Raw genomic sequence first — 6139 nt, 5'->3', positions numbered from 1 at the left:
GGGTAGTCCCTGGTGAGGCTTCCACTGGGCATGGCTAAATATATTCATACATCCCTCCAAGGTTTTCCTACTAATAGTAATGGGCTAGTGTTCATATGAATATATATTTTGGAAACAGCCAAACAGAATTGGCCATGCGGGGGGGAAAAAAAAGGTACTAATAGTTTTGTTGCCCTGTTTATGAAACAGTAAAAGATTTAAAAATTAGACAGTACAGCCCATTCGAATAGAGGTTTAGAGTATTTCAGTATTTGGTTAGATTTTGAGAGTTTAGCTTTGATGAATTTTAAAGACAAAGACATAATGACTTATTCTCACCTGGATCAGATTTTGTTCCTCCTACATTTTTACAAGTCACAGCCATCAGTTGTATAGGTTTTGAGTCATCTTAAATGTCTCTACCTTTGGACGGACCCAATTGGCCAGTTTTCAGATAGACATCTTCTGCATTCAGCTCATTTTTGAATGGGGATCATAACTTCCCAGATGCATTTCTGAATAAGTAGCTTATTCCATCTATTATATCATTGTGTCTTGAGAGAAGATGATTGGCTTTATGGTTCCTTTTGTTTCAAACTCTGCAAGTATTTATGCTGAATAGCATCAAGTCTTAGCAGTGTGAACCGTCCTGGATTGCCTACCAGTGTCCTGGTTTTAGCACTGAAAGTTCTGCATGCTGGGAGTTCCATCCCTGGGATACAAAAAATCTTGGGTTTTGATGATGGATGCCAAAGGTTGGCAGAAAAATGTAAAACCCACATGGCAGCCCAAAAACATAGGCGTGGTAAGCAATGCTGTTTTTAGTGCCAAATAGATACAGCATAGATTATTCACCTTCTGTAGTTGCTGTCACTGTTTTCCTGCCTTGTGTTAGTAACCATGATTTGAAATTCACACTAATGAATCATCCACTGTTGTTTCATTCCAGTTGATGCAACTTAAGTGTACACCTTCAGCATATCGTGATTATGAGTGTTAGCAATCCATCTATTTGACTTTGTCTGTGGATTAACTGTTGTGCTTTGTATCAAGATAGTGCTAGTTTAATTTTTACACTGTGACTATTGTGACCATATTTTCTAAGAGTTCAGATCATAAAGATGAGGATGATTATAACACCAATGCCAGCATGACCTAGACATCCCAGAGAAAGAAGGTTAAATGGCTGTGATTTTAATGAAAGATGGAAGGACTCATACAACTGAATTGGCCAATAAATAATCAAACAGAGCATTTTGCACAGTATGTAGAAGAGAATTTTTAAAAATTGAAAAAAAAAAAAGAACTTGCAATTGGACACGGTGGAGAAGAAGATGTGAAGGCACATATGAAAACTGAATCTCACAGTCTTGGGATGAGACATAGAGGTACTTCTAAATCAGTCAAAAGCTTTCTCGTCTTCCAAGAAGACACCAACGCTTAGCAGAACATGGTCCCCGCTGAGTTAGCCTGGGTATGTCACATAAACAAGCTTCATTATCATATTGTTCTTGTGATTGCTCTATGAAACTGATTAAACTTGTATTTCCTGATTCATAGGTTGCCATTAAAATGTCCTATGGGTGAACAAAGGGGAAATTTGGGGTAACATGTGTTGGCCCCCTAGAGAGTAGAGCTAATTTTGTCAGGTCTGATGAATAACCATGCTTTCCATGGTAGATCAAGTGACCCCTCAAATCACAGCAACAAGATAATGTTCCCTCTGGCTTTTCAGTATTTGGACTTGAAAAATGGAACTTCAAATGATCTTCTTGTTTTTGATGAAGATTTTAATGAAACTGCAGAAAACATCAAACAAAAGATTGTTATCTTGTCTAAATACAAGCTATACTTCACTCATCTATCTGCATATTGGCAGAGAATACAAATGTAAATATTGGCAAATTCCATTCAGTGGTTAAAGTTCTTACCAAAGAAAATGAAAAGATCTCACCAGCTAAACATCCTGTTCACCCTGTCTACAACACTGGTGAAAAGGGGCATGATTTGCTTCCCTATGATTTTGAAGCTTTCATAATGAAAGTTTTTGGTCACTTTCAGCTTCCTCAAAACAGGCAGAAGCACTTGAAATTTTTGAAGTTATAGAAATGGAAGGAGACAGCCTTTTTCGATACGTGCGTACAAAATGGCTGTCATTATTGCCAGCCACAGAAAAGATGTTAAAATGCCGGCCTGCTCTAAATCATATTTTCAAAGTATGAGACAAGAGGAATGTCCTTCTCTAATTTGGAATACTTCGAGGATGAGAAAAGAGAAAAGGATTACAGTAAAACAGAAATTTATGTGCTGTTTCTCCACAGTTCTTTAGTAATCTATGAAGAGGTCACAAAGAGCCCAGAAAAGAACGACCTGATCTGTTTGATGTTATGTGTAGGATATGACAAAAGATCATACAAAGAAAAAAAGAAAACTCACTTTTTGGAAATCCGTTTTTTGGAAATAGGATGCTTCTGAAAGAAAAAAACAAATGTCACCACAGTACAGCCAAGTCAAATAGGTCTTTCTCAATTTCTTTACTAAAACTATAACTTACTTGGAATCCAACTGCGATTTCACAAGTTTGAATTACCTCTGTGCCTTAAAACTACTTTCGCTGAGAAAAAGGAAGTTTAACTTATGATGGCATCTAATTTGCTTCCTAATGTTTTAAAAACAATGGACATGGACCATCTCTATGATGAATTTATAAATGCAACGATCTGATTGACAAACTGCTGGTCTATCAAAATAAACATGTAGATACAGAGTGAAGGAACAGTTTTGGAGAGCTGGAAACCAATTCCTATAAGTCTAAGATCCTGTTCTTGCTAGTTAAGTAAACTCTGAAATGTTCCACGCTGAAATGCTTTCGCTGACATGGTGTTTAGTTTGATGTCTCCACATTGGACTGACACCAGAGCACTGTAATGTGGGCTTGATAAGAGCATAGCCACAAGTCAAACAGAGTCTTACATTTGACTATATATTCAGTTACTACTACATAAAGGAAAAGAAGGTATCCTAAAGGCTCTAGGCAGTTCAGAGAAGTACTATTGGAAAAGGGAATAGCAGGAGGAAAAATATCCTATTATTTCATAAGACAGAAAGAAACATGTCATTGTTATTTTTTATTAAATGCAGATATCTGTTCCTATTGTATTTTCATTATCCTTTTAAAAAGTCATATACTTATGTATTTTAAGAATATAGAATAATATAATAAGATAGTAAAATTTAAATATCCAATAGAGAGTTTAAAAAGCTAAAATAAATTGCTATATCAGAGGATAAGAAACATCATAAAAATATTGTTAAATTTTTCTCCCATATGTTATCTGTTTAGTTAGTCCTACTATTAATTATTATTAACTGCCACTGTTAACTAGTCCTCCTTTTTGTTTAAATAATAGGGTTTATATCAATGAAGGGTAAATCATATAGAATAACATATGATTTCAAATAAAAATGGATTTTTCATATTTTTATGTTAAAGTAATTATATATGTGTATAATGACTTGTTATGTATTATTTTGGGGGGTGGATTCTGGCATGGATACACCCTGGGTTGGCGCTCTAAAAAGTTAGTCATCCTGCTTGTCACCAGTGTGCTTTTAATGAGCCTCTCTTGTTTTAAGGCAGGAAAGCAAATCGAACTCTCATCAATTGCCTTTTACCTGCTACAAATAATCCCTCACGTTGGCCATTGACTGTAAAATAAGTCATCTTTGTCTTGTCCTTATTGATTACACATAAGAGTGGAGGCAGTGTTTCTAAAACCATTTGTATGTCATTTAGGAAACTTTTTATGTCATTAAAAAATGTCATTTATTTGAGATTGGTTGTCTTCATTTGTTTTTTGTTTGTGCTAATTGAAAAAAGGGGGAGGGCTTCCCTGGTGGCGCAGTGGTTGAGAATCTGCCTGCTAATGCAGGGGACACGGGTTCGAGCCCTGGTCTGGGAAGATCCCACATGCCACGGAGCAGCTGGGCCCGTGAGCCACAATTGCTGAGCCTGCGCGTCTGGAGCCTGTGCCCCGCGACGGGAGGGGCCGCGATAGAGAAAGGCCCGCGCACCACGATGAAGAGCGGTCCCCGCACCGCGATGAAGAGTGGCCCCCGCTTGCCGCAACTGGAGAAAGCCCTCGCACGAACCGAAGACCCAACACAGCCAAAAATAATAAATAAATAAATAAATAAATAAATAAGAAAATCCTTTAAAAAAAAAAAAAAAAAAAAAAGAAAAAAGGGGGAAATATCAAGTTTCTAATTCTCTTAATGAGAAGCCAAAGTAGAATTGACAGTTGTCCATATGTATCACTCATGTAATGCGCATCACCTACCTGCAATTTCTCTTAAAATATACTCCAAGTAGTTGGGAAATTAAACTTTTATTTTCGTTGTTGTGGCCCTCACCTACCCTCTCTTAATAATCCATAAAGACTCTCTGTTCACCTCTTCTTTCTGATGTTCTAAGAGCCCTTGCGATGTGTTGCTTCTTTATTACCTAGTCCTTCTCACATAGAAACCCATCTTCTGCTTTCCCACCCTCACCTCCCATGTCACTGTGCTTAGGACAGAATATCCCCTTCCTTTAGCTTTTCTGTTCTTGTCTTACTCCTACCTGTATTTCCAGGTCTCATGAAAATGCCCTTTACTTCACACAACCCTTTCCAGACCATTTTCTAGCTATGTACTTTGATGTCTCACATGCCTTCCTACTCACCTCCCATCTTGTAGCGCTCTGTGAAGTTCCGCATATGCTCTTGGATGGATTGTGAGGTAGAGAGCGTGCCTTGTTCTCTCCTTGTATCCCCAAGAAATACCTAGAACAGGGCTAGGCAGATTGTAATTGTTCAAGAAAGATGATGGATTAGTTCATATATATGATGGTTCATGCAAAATATGACGTGGGGGAAGGCAAGTAATAATATCTCTTCTCATGGAAACATTGTCCATAATGTTTAACGGGGTGTGAAAGAATAAGGCCTTGTTAAGATGGAGAAATGGGGGAGGGTAGAAAAAAATAATCATAATCCTGACTCCTGGGCTCAGGTTTTAGCTTGTGCTTTAACTTCTGGGTAGGGAGTTTACACTATGTAAAATACACACATATGTGTGTGCACACACACGCACACACACAGGGTTTAGCCTTGACATACATTTTTAATTTGATGCCAGTACTTTTTAGCAGCCTGGTTTAAAGTTGGAAAAATACCCACTCAGTGTCTAGTTGAGTTATGAGTTGAGAATGAATTTCACAACAAACCTCAGTGATTTTCCACCAGCCATACCAACCCAAAGACAATTTCTAATCACTTGGTGGCCATCGTATTGCAAAAGAAGCAGAACACAGACATGCTGCCTGTTTCGCTTAAATTTATGAAAACCCACTGAAAGGGGAATGTAGAAAGTAAACGATCCATGGTAAAGCATTGTGAATGAAGGCAGAGGTGCTGTGGTTAGCTGGGTTTCTCAATCTCTCAGATTCTCAAAGCCAAGAGAAAATTTATCCTCTTCCACTGAGACATAAACTAAACTCTTTTGGTCATTAATCTACAAAGTTGATGCCTGCCATGGTCATTCATCAAACATTTTTGTGGAGTGAGTCTGGTGGGGCCTCTGAGGCATCCGCCTTTGAAATTCACGGCACTGTTTTGTCCCCTGAGAACGGAGTGACTTTCTCCCCTCATTGCACATCTGGAAGGGAAGTTTCTGCTTCTCCTCTTCCCTGGGCTGAGTCAGGGCCTGGAAGGGGCAGCGACCTTTATTGAATCGTGTGCTTGGACTGTAAGGTTCTGAATACTCCTCCCTGGGCTGTCGGGGGAGGAGAGAGAAGAGAAATACTGCGGTGGAGGCACTGTTTATAAGGCAGTCTCTTTCCTGGATTACAGTTCACCACAGAAAAAGGACAATTACTGTTTGAGGTGATTTTTATAGAGGAAAGAGTCTCTCCGTTAACCATTGTGAGAAACGAGTAGAATCCTCGAGCTGCAAGTCTCAATTATCTACAGATAAATCAGGGAATGGTTCTGGAATCTTGAGGTCTGATCTGAATTTACAACCATGTCTCCAGGCTCAGAGACAAACAGACAATTTGATGAGAATGGACGTTTCCTACGGAGAGTGTGCCCCACGGGTGCTGGGATGTCTCCTGTCTGTC

The sequence above is a fragment of the Balaenoptera acutorostrata genome, chromosome 16 (assembly GCF_949987535.1).
Source record: "Balaenoptera acutorostrata chromosome 16, mBalAcu1.1, whole genome shotgun sequence".
In the NCBI taxonomy this organism is placed as follows: domain Eukaryota; kingdom Metazoa; phylum Chordata; class Mammalia; order Artiodactyla; family Balaenopteridae; genus Balaenoptera; species Balaenoptera acutorostrata.
This window is presented reverse-complemented; position numbering follows the sequence as displayed.